The sequence below is a fragment of the Taudactylus pleione genome, unplaced genomic scaffold (genome assembly GCF_031769625.1).
Source record: "Taudactylus pleione unplaced genomic scaffold, aTauple2 ptg000085l, whole genome shotgun sequence".
In the NCBI taxonomy this organism is placed as follows: Eukaryota; Metazoa; Chordata; class Amphibia; order Anura; family Myobatrachidae; genus Taudactylus; species Taudactylus pleione.
Genome location: NW_028284487.1, coordinates 12,252,658 through 12,266,925, shown reverse-complemented (window position 1 = coordinate 12,266,925; position 14,268 = coordinate 12,252,658). Strand labels below are relative to the sequence as shown.

The 14,268-nt window shown below is 35.8% G+C and overlaps 7 non-coding genes across 7 annotated transcripts; all 7 read right to left on the bottom strand.

Moving 5' to 3' along the window:
- Nucleotides 1-2,656: 2,656 nt before the first annotated feature.
- On the bottom strand, nucleotides 2,657-2,730 carry TRNAI-AAU (transfer RNA isoleucine (anticodon AAU)). The gene has a single exon. It is a non-coding gene; the product is annotated as a tRNA-Ile (tRNA).
- Nucleotides 2,731-4,406: 1,676 nt separating this feature from the next.
- On the bottom strand, nucleotides 4,407-4,480 carry TRNAI-AAU (transfer RNA isoleucine (anticodon AAU)). Its single transcript has one exon. It is a non-coding gene; the product is annotated as a tRNA-Ile (tRNA).
- Nucleotides 4,481-6,156: 1,676 nt separating this feature from the next.
- On the bottom strand, nucleotides 6,157-6,230 carry TRNAI-AAU (transfer RNA isoleucine (anticodon AAU)). The gene has a single exon. It is a non-coding gene; the product is annotated as a tRNA-Ile (tRNA).
- Nucleotides 6,231-8,773: 2,543 nt separating this feature from the next.
- TRNAI-AAU (transfer RNA isoleucine (anticodon AAU)) lies at nucleotides 8,774-8,847 on the bottom strand. The gene has a single exon. It is a non-coding gene; the product is annotated as a tRNA-Ile (tRNA).
- An 808-nt stretch (nucleotides 8,848-9,655) lies between these two features.
- Nucleotides 9,656-9,729, bottom strand: TRNAI-AAU (transfer RNA isoleucine (anticodon AAU)). Its single transcript has one exon. It is a non-coding gene; the product is annotated as a tRNA-Ile (tRNA).
- Nucleotides 9,730-11,403: 1,674 nt separating this feature from the next.
- TRNAI-AAU (transfer RNA isoleucine (anticodon AAU)) lies at nucleotides 11,404-11,477 on the bottom strand. The gene has a single exon. It is a non-coding gene; the product is annotated as a tRNA-Ile (tRNA).
- Nucleotides 11,478-13,153: 1,676 nt separating this feature from the next.
- TRNAI-AAU (transfer RNA isoleucine (anticodon AAU)) lies at nucleotides 13,154-13,227 on the bottom strand. The gene has a single exon. It is a non-coding gene; the product is annotated as a tRNA-Ile (tRNA).
- Between the last annotated feature and the right edge of the window lie 1,041 nt (nucleotides 13,228-14,268).

The window sequence follows — 14,268 nt, the reverse complement described above, 5'->3', positions numbered from 1 at the left end:
TGTAGGACAACAAGAAAAAGCACAAGGCCCGTATGGGGATCGAACCCATGACCTTGGCGTTATTAACCAACTGAGCTAACCGGCCAAACATAAAAGCATCAGCAAACTCATAAATGCCAAATTTACCTAAAACAGGAGAACATTCAGTATTTCAAAGATCAGCAATATTGAGTAGAGGAAGACTCTCTAATAATGGGTTCCATGGTGTAATGGTGAGCACTTTGGACTTTAAATCCAGTAATCTGATTTCAAATCTTGGTGGGACCTAACTTTGTTCAATTTCCTTAAAGTTGAATTTTAGGATAGCTTATCTATATTTAAACTTTGTATAAATCCCATCATCTTCAGTGGTTTTTTTACTCCAAACTAATTTTGAAGCTGTTTCAAATCAGTTTTCAACTGGAGAGATGTTTGTCAAACATTTGGAAATAGGAAAAGTTGCAATAAGAATGCAGTGATCCATCACTTGTGCTATGGTTTTAAGATATTCTGGTTTTAAGAATTTTCTTCTTCAGTGTGCACTAATGAGAGTAAAGGTCTGTTCTTCTTCTCTTCTTAAAACTTAGTCCCCCATAGTAGATTCAATCACCAAATAAATGTCCTGATTGAATAATTTGCCTTAGCATTTCTTAGATTTCCATATTGCTATATTTGAGAAAAAGTTTTCTATGTATGCCATATAGAGAAATGCTGCATCAGCCAAAGGATGACATTTTTGTTTATTCCTAACATGGATTTAAAAATTCTCTGTTTTGTATGTGTCTATGATGTTCTCTAGCAAGTTTCAAGGGCTGCTAACTGTAGCCAATGCATTCATCCCACACTTCATGCACTTTGCCGCTGGATAAAATCCCTTCTTGGCATTTCTTGTAGGACAACAAGAAAAAGCACATGGCCCATATGGGGATCGAACACATGACCTTGGTGTTATTAGCACCACGCTCTAACCAACTGAGCTAACCGGCCAAACATAAAAGCATCAGCAAACTCATAAATGCCAAATTTAACTAAAACATGAGAACATTCAGTATTTCAAAGATCAGCAATATTGAGTAGAGGAAGACTCTCTAATAATGGGTTCCATGGTGTAATGGTGAGCACTTTGGACTTTGAATCCAGTAATCTGATTTCAAATCTTGGTGGGACCTAACTTTGTTCAATTTCCTTAAAGTTGAATTTTAGGATAGCTTATCTATATTTAAACTTTGTATAAATCCCATCATCTTCAGTGGTTTCTTTACTCCAAACTAATTTTGAAACTGTTTCAAATCAGTTTTCAACTGGAGAGATGTTTGTCAAACATTTGGAAATAGGAAAAGTTGCAATAAGAATGCAGTGATCCATCACTTGTGCTATTGTTTTAAGATATTCTGGTTTTAAGAATTTTCTTCTTCAGTGTGCACTAATGAGAGTAAAGGTCTGTTCTTCTTCTCGTCTTAAAACTTAGTCCCCCATAGTAGATTCAATCACCAAATAAATGTCCTGATTGATTAATTTGCCATAGCATTTCTTAGATTTGCCATATTGCTATATTTGAGAAAAAGTTTTCTATGTATGCCATATAGAGAAATGCTGCATCAGCCAAAGGATGACATTTTTGTTTATTCCTAACATGGATTTAAAAATTCTCTGTTTTGTATGTGTCTATGATGTTCTCTAGCAAGTTTCAAGGGCTGCTAACTGTAGCCAATGCATTCATCCCACACTTCATGCACTTTGCCGCTGGATAAAATCCCTTCTTGGCATTTCTTGTAGGACAACAAGAAAAAGCACATGGCCCGTATGGGGATCGAACACATGACCTTTGCGTTATTAGCACCACGCTCTAACCAACTGAGCTAACCGGCCAAACATAAAAGCATCAGCAAACTGATGAATGCCAAATGTACCTAAAACAGGAGAACATTCAGTATTTCAAAGATCAGCAATAGTGAGTAGAGGAAGACTCTCAAATAATGGGTTCCATGGTGTAATGGTGAGCACTTTGGACTTTGAATTCAGTAATCTGATTTCAAATCTTGGTGGGACCTAACTTTGTTCAATTTCCTTAAAGTTGAATTTTAGGATAGCTTATCTATATTTAAACTTTGTATAAATCCCATCATCTTCAGTGGTTTTTTTACTCCAAACTAATTTTGAAGCTGTTTCAAATCAGTTTTCAACTGGAGAGATGTTTGTCAAACATTTGGAAATAGGAAAAGTTGCAATAAGAATGCAGTGATCCATCACTTGTGCTATGGTTTTAAGATATTCTGGTTTTAAGAATTTTCTTCTTCAGTGTGCACTAATGAGAGTAAAGGTCTGTTCTTCTTCTCGTCTTAAAACTTAGTCCCCCATAGTAGATTCAATCACCAAATAAATGTCCTGATTGATTAATTTGCCTTAGCATTTCTTAGATTTGCCATATTGCTATATTTGAGAAAAAGTTTTCTATGTATGCCATATAGAGAAATGCTGCATCAGCCAAAGGATGACATTTTTGTTTATTCCTAACATGGATTTAATAATTCTCTGTTTTGTATGTGTCTATGATGTTCTCTAGCAAGTTTCAAGGGCTGCTAACTGTAGCCAAAGCATTCATCCCACACTTCATGCACTTTGCCGCTGGATAAAATCCCTTCTTGGCATTTCTTGTAGGACAACAAGAAAAAGCACATGGCCCGTATGTGGATCGAACACATGACCTTGGCGTTATTAGCACCACGCTCTAACCAACTGAGCTAACCGGCCAAACATAAAAGCATCAGCAAACTCATAAATGCCAAATGTACCTAAAACAGGAGAACATTCAGTATTTCAAAGATCAGCAATATTGAGTAGAGGAAGACTCTCCAATAATGGGTTCCATGGTGTAATGGTGAGCGCTTTGGACTTTGAATCCAGTAATCTGATTTCAATTCTTGGTGGGACCTAACTTTGTTCAATTTCCTTAAAGTTGAATTTTAGGATAGCTTATCTATATTTAAACTTTGTATAAATCCCATCATCTTCAGTGGTTTCTTTACTCCAAACTAATTTTGAAACTGTTTCAAATCAGTTTTCAACTGGAGAGATGTTTGTCAAACATTTGGAAATAGAAATAGTTGCAATAAGAATGCAGTGATCCATCACTTGTGCTATGGTTTTAAGATATTCTGGTTTTAAGAATTTTCTTCTTCAGTGTGCACTAATGAGAGTAAAGGTCTGTTCTTCTTCTCGTCTTAAAACTTAGTCCCCCATAGTAGATTCAATCACCAAATAAATGTCCTGATTGATTAATTTGCCATAGCATTTCTTAGATTTGCCATATTGCTATATTTGAGAAAAAGTTTTCTATGTATGCCATATAGAGAAATGCTGCATCAGCCAATGGATGACATTTTTGTTTATTCCTAACATGGATTTAAAAATTCTCTATTATGTATGTGTCTATGATGTTCTCGAGCAAGTTTCAAGGGCTGCTAACTGTAGCCAATGCATTCATCCCACACTTCATGCACTTTGCTGCTGGATAAAATCCCTTCTTGGCATTTCTTGTAGGACAACAAGAAAAAGCACAAGGCCCGTATGGGGATCGAACCCATGACCTTGGCGTTATTAACCAACTGAGCTAATCGGCCAAACATAAAAGCATCAGCAAACTCATAAATGCCAAATTTACCTAAAACAGGAGAACATTCAGTATTTCAAAGATCAGCAATATTGAGTAGAGGAAGACTCTCTAATAATGGGTTCCATGGTGTAATGGTGAGCACTTTGGACTTTAAATCCAGTAATCTGATTTCAAATCTTGGTGGGACCTAACTTTGTTCAATTTCCTTAAAGTTGAATTTTAGGATAGCTTATCTATATTTAAACTTTGTATAAATCCCATCATCTTCAGTGGTTTTTTTACTCCAAACTAATTTTGAAGCTGTTTCAAATCAGTTTTCAACTGGAGAGATGTTTGTCAAACATTTGGAAATAGGAAAAGTTGCAATAAGAATGCAGTGATCCATCACTTGTGCTATGGTTTTAAGATATTCTGGTTTTAAGAATTTTCTTCTTCAGTGTGCACTAATGAGAGTAAAGGTCTGTTCTTCTTCTCTTCTTAAAACTTAGTCCCCCATAGTAGATTCAATCACCAAATAAATGTCCTGATTGAATAATTTGCCTTAGCATTTCTTAGATTTCCATATTGCTATATTTGAGAAAAAGTTTTCTATGTATGCCATATAGAGAAATGCTGCATCAGCCAAAGGATGACATTTTTGTTTATTCCTAACATGGATTTAAAAATTCTCTGTTTTGTATGTGTCTATGATGTTCTCTAGCAAGTTTCAAGGGCTGCTAACTGTAGCCAATGCATTCATCCCACACTTCATGCACTTTGCCGCTGGATAAAATCCCTTCTTGGCATTTCTTGTAGGACAACAAGAAAAAGCACATGGCCCATATGGGGATCGAACACATGACCTTGGCGTTATTAGCACCACGCTCTAACCAACTGAGCTAACCGGCCAAACATGAAAGCATCAGCAAACTCATAAATGCCAAATTTACCTAAAACATGAGAACATTCAGTATTTCAAAGATCAGCAATATTGAGTAGAGGAAGACTCTCTAATAATGGGTTCCATGGTGTAATGGTGAGCACTTTGGACTTTGAATCCAGTAATCTGATTTCAAATCTTGGTGGGACCTAACTTTGTTCAATTTCCTTAAAGTTGAATTTTAGGATAGCTTATCTATATTTAAACTTTGTATAAATCCCATCATCTTCAGTGGTTTCTTTACTCCAAACTAATTTTGAAACTGTTTCAAATCAGTTTTCAACTGGAGAGATGTTTGTCAAACATTTGGAAATAGGAAAAGTTGCAATAAGAATGCAGTGATCCATCACTTGTGCTATTGTTTTAAGATATTCTGGTTTTAAGAATTTTCTTCTTCAGTGTGCACTAATGAGAGTAAAGGTCTGTTCTTCTTCTCGTCTTAAAACTTAGTCCCCCATAGTAGATTCAATCACCAAATAAATGTCCTGATTGATTAAATTGCCATAGCATTTCTTAGATTTGCCATATTGCTATATTTGAGAAAAAGTTTTCTATGTATGCCATATAGAGAAATGCTGCATCAGCCAAAGGATGACATTTTTGTTTATTCCTAACATGGATTTAAAAATTCTCTGTTTTGTATGTGTCTATGATGTTCTCGAGCAAGTTTCAAGGGCTGCTAACTGTAGCCAATGCATTCATCCCACACTTCATGCACTTTGCTGCTGGATAAAATCCCTTCTTGGCATTTCTTGTAGGACAACAAGAAAAAGCACAAGGCCCGTATGGGGATCGAACCCATGACCTTGGCGTTATTAACCAACTGAGCTAACCGGCCAAACATAAAAGCATCAGCAAACTCATAAATGCCAAATTTACCTAAAACAGGAGAACATTCAGTATTTCAAAGATCAGCAATATTGAGTAGAGGAAGACTCTCTAATAATGGGTTCCATGGTGTAATGGTGAGCACTTTGGACTTTAAATCCAGTAATCTGATTTCAAATCTTGGTGGGACCTAACTTTGTTCAATTTCCTTAAAGTTGAATTTTAGGATAGCTTATCTATATTTAAACTTTGTATAAATCCCATCATCTTCAGTGGTTTTTTTACTCCAAACTAATTTTGAAGCTGTTTCAAATCAGTTTTCAACTGGAGAGATGTTTGTCAAACATTTGGAAATAGGAAAAGTTGCAATAAGAATGCAGTGATCCATCACTTGTGCTATGGTTTTAAGATATTCTGGTTTTAAGAATTTTCTTCTTCAGTGTGCACTAATGAGAGTAAAGGTCTGTTCTTCTTCTCTTCTTAAAACTTAGTCCCCCATAGTAGATTCAATCACCAAATAAATGTCTTGATTGAATAATTTGCCTTAGCATTTCTTAGATTTCCATATTGCTATATTTGAGAAAAAGTTTTCTATGTATGCCATATAGAGAAATGCTGCATCAGCCAAAGGATGACATTTTTGTTTATTCCTAACATGGATTTAAAAATTCTCTGTTTTGTATGTGTCTATGATGTTCTCTAGCAAGTTTCAAGGGCTGCTAACTGTAGCCAATGCATTCATCCCACACTTCATGCACTTTGCCGCTGGATAAAATCCCTTCTTGGCATTTCTTGTAGGACAACAAGAAAAAGCACATGGCCCGTATGGGGATCGAACACATGACCTTGGCGTTATTAGCACCACGCTCTAACCAACTGAGCTAACCGGCCAAACATAAAGCATCAGCAAACTCATAAATGCCAAATGTACCTAAAACAGGAGAACATTCAGTATTTCAAAGATCAGCAATATTGAGTAGAGGAAGACTCTCTAATAATGGGTTCCATGGTGTAATGGTGAGCGCTTTGGACTTTGAATCCAGTAATCTGATTTCAATTCTTGGTGGGACCTAACTTTGTTCAATTTCCTTAAAGTTGAATTTTAGGATAGCTTATCTCTATTTAAACTTTGTATAAATCCCATCATCTTCAGTGGTTTCTTTACTCCAAACTAATTTTGAAACTGTTTCAAATCAGTTTTCAACTGGAGAGATGTTTGTCAAACATTTGGAAATAGGAATAGTTGCAATAAGAATGCAGTGATCCATCACTTGTGCTATGGTTTTAAGATATTCTGGTTTTAAGAATTTTCTTCTTCAGTGTGCACTAATGAGAGTAAAGGTCTGTTCTTCTTCTCGTCTTAAAACTTAGTCCCCCATAGTAGATTCAATCACCAAATAAATGTCCTGATTGATTAATTTGCCATAGCATTTCTTAGATTTGCCATATTGCTATATTTGAGAAAAAGTTTTCTATGTATGCCATATAGAGAAATGCTGCATCAGCCAATGGATGACATTTTTGTTTATTCCTAACATGGATTTAAAAATTCTCTATTATGTATGTGTCTATGATGTTCTCGAGCAAGTTTCAAGGGCTGCTAACTGTAGCCAATGCATTCATCCCACACTTCATGCACTTTGCTGCTGGATAAAATCCCTTCTTGGCATTTCTTGTAGGACAACAAGAAAAAGCACAAGGCCCATATGGGGATCGAACCCATGACCTTGGCGTTATTAACCAACTGAGCTAACCGGCCAAACATAAAAGCATCAGCAAACTCATAAATGCCAAATTTACCTAAAACAGGAGAACATTCAGTATTTCAAAGATCAGCAATATTGAGTAGAGGAAGACTCTCTAATAATGGGTTCCATGGTGTAATGGTGAGCACTTTGGACTTTAAATCCAGTAATCTGATTTCAAATCTTGGTGGGACCTAACTTTGTTCAATTTCCTTAAAGTTGAATTTTAGGATAGCTTATCTATATTTAAACTTTGTATAAATCCCATCATCTTCAGTGGTTTTTTTACTCCAAACTAATTTTGAAGCTGTTTCAAATCAGTTTTCAACTGGAGAGATGTTTGTCAAACATTTGGAAATAGGAAAAGTTGCAATAAGAATGCAGTGATCCATCACTTGTGCTATGGTTTTAAGATATTCTGGTTTTAAGAATTTTCTTCTTCAGTGTGCACTAATGAGAGTAAAGGTCTGTTCTTCTTCTCTTCTTAAAACTTAGTCCCCCATAGTAGATTCAATCACCAAATAAATGTCCTGATTGAATAATTTGCCTTAGCATTTCTTAGATTTCCATATTGCTATATTTGAGAAAAAGTTTTCTATGTATGCCATATAGAGAAATGCTGCATCAGCCAAAGGATGACATTTTTGTTTATTCCTAACATGGATTTAAAAATTCTCTGTTTTGTATGTGTCTATGATGTTCTCTAGCAAGTTTCAAGGGCTGCTAACTGTAGCCAATGCATTCATCCCACACTTCATGCACTTTGCCGCTGGATAAAATCCCTTCTTGGCATTTCTTGTAGGACAACAAGAAAAAGCACAAGGCCCGTATGGGGATCGAACCCATGACCTTGGCGTTATTAACCAACTGAGCTAACCGGCCAAACATAAAAGCATCAGCAAACTCATAAATGCCAAATTTACCTAAAACAGGAGAACATTCAGTATTTCAAAGATCAGCAATATTGAGTAGAGGAAGACTCTCTAATAATGGGTTCCATGGTGTAATGGTGAGCACTTTGGACTTTAAATCCAGTAATCTGATTTCAAATCTTGGTGGGACCTAACTTTGTTCAATTTCCTTAAAGTTGAATTTTAGGATAGCTTATCTATATTTAAACTTTGTATAAATCCCATCATCTTCAGTGGTTTTTTTACTCCAAACTAATTTTGAAGCTGTTTCAAATCAGTTTTCAACTGGAGAGATGTTTGTCAAACATTTGGAAATAGGAAAAGTTGCAATAAGAATGCAGTGATCCATCACTTGTGCTATGGTTTTAAGATATTCTGGTTTTAAGAATTTTCTTCTTCAGTGTGCACTAATGAGAGTAAAGGTCTGTTCTTCTTCTCTTCTTAAAACTTAGTCCCCCATAGTAGATTCAATCACCAAATAAATGTCTTGATTGAATAATTTGCCTTAGCATTTCTTAGATTTCCATATTGCTATATTTGAGAAAAAGTTTTCTATGTATGCCATATAGAGAAATGCTGCATCAGCCAAAGGATGACATTTTTGTTTATTCCTAACATGGATTTAAAAATTCTCTGTTTTGTATGTGTCTATGATGTTCTCTAGCAAGTTTCAAGGGCTGCTAACTGTAGCCAATGCATTCATCCCACACTTCATGCACTTTGCCGCTGGATAAAATCCCTTCTTGGCATTTCTTGTAGGACAACAAGAAAAAGCACATGGCCCATATGGGGATCGAACACATGACCTTGGCGTTATTAGCACCACGCTCTAACCAACTGAGCTAACCGGCCAAACATAAAAGCATCAGCAAACTCATCAATGCCAAATTTACCTAAAACATGAGAACATTCAGTATTTCAAAGATCAGCAATATTGAGTAGAGGAAGACTCTCTAATAATGGGTTCCATGGTGTAATGGTGAGCACTTTGGACTTTGAATTCAGTAATCTGATTTCAAATCTTGGTGGGACCTAACTTTGTTCAATTTCCTTAAAGTTGAATTTTAGGATAGCTTATCTATATTTAAACTTTGTATAAATCCCATCATCTTCAGTGGTTTTTTTACTCCAAACTAATTTTGAAGCTGTTTCAAATCAGTTTTCAACTGGAGAGATGTTTGTCAAACATTTGGAAATAGGAAAAGTTGCAATAAGAATGCAGTGATCCATCACTTGTGCTATGGTTTTAAGATATTCTGGTTTTAAGAATTTTCTTCTTCAGTGTGCACTAATGAGAGTAAAGGTCTGTTCTTCTTCTCGTCTTAAAACTTAGTCCCCCATAGTAGATTCAATCACCAAATAAATGTCCTGATTGATTAATTTGCCTTAGCATTTCTTAGATTTGCCATATTGCTATATTTGAGAAAAAGTTTTCTATGTATGCCATATAGAGAAATGCTGCATCAGCCAAAGGATGACATTTTTGTTTATTCCTAACATGGATTTAATAATTCTCTGTTTTGTATGTGTCTATGATGTTCTCTAGCAAGTTTCAAGGGCTGCTAACTGTAGCCAATGCATTCATCCCACACTTCATGCACTTTGCCGCTGGATAAAATCCCTTCTTGGCATTTCTTGTAGGACAACAAGAAAAAGCACATGGCCCGTATGTGGATCGAACACATGACCTTGGCGTTATTAGCACCACGCTCTAACCAACTGAGCTAACCGGCCAAACATAAAGCATCAGCAAACTCATAAATGCCAAATGTACCTAAAACAGGAGAACATTCAGTATTTCAAAGATCAGCAATATTGAGTAGAGGAAGACTCTCTAATAATGGGTTCCATGGTGTAATGGTGAGCGCTTTGGACTTTGAATCCAGTAATCTGATTTCAATTCTTGGTGGGACCTAACTTTGTTCAATTTCCTTAAAGTTGAATTTTAGGATAGCTTATCTCTATTTAAACTTTGTATAAATCCCATCATCTTCAGTGGTTTCTTTACTCCAAACTAATTTGAAACTGTTTCAAATCAGTTTTCAACTGGAGAGATGTTTGTCAAACATTTGGAAATAGGAATAGTTGCAATAAGAATGCAGTGATCCATCACTTGTGCTATGGTTTTAAGATATTCTGGTTTTAAGAATTTTCTTCTTCAGTGTGCACTAATGAGAGTAAAGGTCTGTTCTTCTTCTCGTCTTAAAACTTAGTCCCCCATAGTAGATTCAATCACCAAATAAATGTCCTGATTGATTAATTTGCCATAGCATTTCTTAGATTTGCCATATTGCTATATTTGAGAAAAAGTTTTCTATGTATGCCATATAGAGAAATGCTGCATCAGCCAATGGATGACATTTTTGTTTATTCCTAACATGGATTTAAAAATTCTCTATTATGTATGTGTCTATGATGTTCTCGAGCAAGTTTCAAGGGCTGCTAACTGTAGCCAATGCATTCATCCCACACTTCATGCACTTTGCTGCTGGATAAAATCCCTTCTTGGCATTTCTTGTAGGACAACAAGAAAAAGCACAAGGCCCGTATGGGGATCGAACCCATGACCTTGGCGTTATTAACCAACTGAGCTAACCGGCCAAACATAAAAGCATCAGCAAACTCATAAATGCCAAATTTACCTAAAACAGGAGAACATTCAGTATTTCAAAGATCAGCAATATTGAGTAGAGGAAGACTCTCTAATAATGGGTTCCATGGTGTAATGGTGAGCACTTTGGACTTTAAATCCAGTAATCTGATTTCAAATCTTGGTGGGACCTAACTTTGTTCAATTTCCTTAAAGTTGAATTTTAGGATAGCTTATCTATATTTAAACTTTGTATAAATCCCATCATCTTCAGTGGTTTTTTTACTCCAAACTAATTTTGAAGCTGTTTCAAATCAGTTTTCAACTGGAGAGATGTTTGTCAAACATTTGGAAATAGGAAAAGTTGCAATAAGAATGCAGTGATCCATCACTTGTGCTATGGTTTTAAGATATTCTGGTTTTAAGAATTTTCTTCTTCAGTGTGCACTAATGAGAGTAAAGGTCTGTTCTTCTTCTCTTCTTAAAACTTAGTCCCCCATAGTAGATTCATTCACCAAATAAATGTCCTGATTGAATAATTTGCCTTAGCATTTCTTAGATTTCCATATTGCTATATTTGAGAAAAAGTTTTCTATGTATGCCATATAGAGAAATGCTGCATCAGCCAAAGGATGACATTTTTGTTTATTCCTAACATGGATTTAAAAATTCTCTGTTTTGTATGTGTCTATGATGTTCTCTAGCAAGTTTCAAGGGCTGCTAACTGTAGCCAATGCATTCATCCCACACTTCATGCACTTTGCCGCTGGATAAAATCCCTTCTTGGCATTTCTTGTAGGACAACAAGAAAAAGCACATGGCCCATATGGGGATCGAACACATGACCTTGGCGTTATTAGCACCATGCTCTAACCAACTGAGCTAACCGGCCAAACATAAAAGCATCAGCAAACTCATAAATGCCAAATTTACCTAAAACATGAGAACATTCAGTATTTCAAAGATCAGCAATATTGAGTAGAGGAAGACTCTCTAATAATGGGTTCCATGGTGTAATGGTGAGCACTTTGGACTTTGAATCCAGTAATCTGATTTCAAATCTTGGTGGGACCTAACTTTGTTCAATTTCCTTAAAGTTGAATTTTAGGATAGCTTATCTATATTTAAACTTTGTATAAATCCCATCATCTTCAGTGGTTTTTTTACTCCAAACTAATTTTGAAGCTGTTTCAAATCAGTTTTCAACTGGAGAGATGTTTGTCAAACATTTGGAAATAGGAATAGTTGCAATAAGAATGCAGTGATCCATCACTTGTGCTATGGTTTTAAGATATTCTGGTTTTAAGAATTTTCTTCTTCAGTGTGCACTAATGAGAGTAAAGGTCTGTTCTTCTTCTCGTCTTAAAACTTAGTCCCCCATAGTAGATTCAATCACCAAATAAATGTCCTGATTGAATAATTTGCCTTAGCATTTCTTAGATTTCCATATTGCTATATTTGAGAAAAAGTTTTCTATGTATGCCATATAGAGAAATGCTGCATCAGCCAATGGATGACATTTTTGTTTATTCCTAACATGGATTTAAAAATTCTCTATTATGTATGTGTCTATGATGTTCTCGAGCAAGTTTCAAGGGCTGCTAACTGTAGCCAATGCATTCATCCCACACTTCATGCACGTTGCTGCTGGATAAAATCCCTTCTTGGCATTTCTTGTAGGACAACAAGAAAAAGCACAAGGCCCATATGGGGATCGAACCCATGACCTTGGCGTTATTAACCAACTGAGCTAACCGGCCAAACATAAAAGCATCAGCAAACTCATGAATGCCAAATTTACCTAAAACAGGAGAACATTCAGTATTTCAAAGATCAGCAATATTGAGTAGAGGAAGACTCTCTAATAATGGGTTCCATGGTGTAATGGTGAGCACTTTGGACTTTAAATCCAGTAATCTGATTTCAAATCTTGGTGGGACCTAACTTTGTTCAATTTCCTTAAAGTTGAATTTTAGGATAGCTTATCTATATTTAAACTTTGTATAAATCCCATCATCTTCAGTGGTTTCTTTACTCCAAACTAATTTTGAAGCTGTTTCAAATCAGTTTTCAACTGGAGAGATGTTTGTCAAACATTTGGAAATAGGAAAAGTTGCAATAAGAATGCAGTGATCCATCACTTGTGCTATGGTTTTAAGATATTCTGGTTTTAAGAATTTTCTTCTTCAGTGTGCACTAATGAGAGTAAAGGTCTGTTCTTCTTCTCTTCTTAAAACTTAGTCCCCCATAGTAGATTCAATCACCAAATAAATGTCCTGATTGATTAATTTGCCTTAGCATTTCTTAGATTTGCCATATTGCTATATTTGAGAAAAAGTTTTCTATGTATGCCATATAGAGAAATGCTGCATCAGCCAAAGGATGACATTTTTGTTTATTCCTAACATGGATTTAATAATTCTCTGTTTTGTATGTGTCTATGATGTTCTCTAGCAAGTTTCAAGGGCTGCTAACTGTAGCCAATGCATTCATCCCACACTTCATGCACTTTGCCGCTGGATAAAATCCCTTCTTGGCATTTCTTGTAGGACAACAAGAAAAAGCACATGGCCCGTATGTGGATCGAACACATGACCTTGGCGTTATTAGCACCACGCTCTAACCAACTGAGCTAACCGGCCAAACATAAAAGCATCAGCAAACTCATAAATGCCAAATGTACCTAAAACAGGAGAACATTCAGTATTTCAAAGATCAGCAATATTGAGTAGAGGAAGACTCTCTAATAATGGGTTCCATGGTGTAATGGTGAGCGCTTTGGACTTTGAATCCAGTAATCTGATTTCAATTCTTGGTGGGACCTAACTTTGTTCAATTTCCTTAAAGTTGAATTTTAGGATAGCTTATCTATATTTAAACTTTGTATAAATCCCATCATCTTCAGTGGTTTCTTTACTCCAAACTAATTTTGAAACTGTTTCAAATCAGTTTTCAACTGGAGAGATGTTTGTCAAACATTTGGAAATAGGAATAGTTGCAATAAGAATGCAGTGATCCATCACTTGTGCTATGGTTTTAAGATATTCTGGTTTTAAGAATTTTCTTCTTCAGTGTGCACTAATGAGAGTAAAGGTCTGTTCTTCTTCTCGTCTTAAAACTTAGTCCCCCATAGTAGATTCAATCACCAAATAAATGTCCTGATTGATTAATTTGCCATAGCATTTCTTAGATTTGCCATATTGCTATATTTGAGAAAAAGTTTTCTATGTATGCCATATAGAGAAATGCTGCATCAGCCAATGGATGACATTTTTGTTTATTCCTAACATGGATTTAAAAATTCTCTATTATGTATGTGTCTATGATGTTCTCGAGCAAGTTTCAAGGGCTGCTAACTGTAGCCAATGCATTCATCCCACACTTCATGCACTTTGCTGCTGGATAAAATCCCTTCTTGGCATTTCTTGTAGGACAACAAGAAAAAGCACAAGGCCCGTATGGGGATCGAACCCATGACCTTGGCGTTATTAACCAACTGAGCTAACCGGCCAAACATAAAAGCATCAGCAAACTCATAAATGCCAAATTTACCTAAAACAGGAGAACATTCAGTATTTCAAAGATCAGCAATATTGAGTAGAGGAAGACTCTCTAATAATGGGTTCCATGGTGTAATGGTGAGCACTTTGGACTTTAAATCCAGTAATCTGATTTCAAATCTT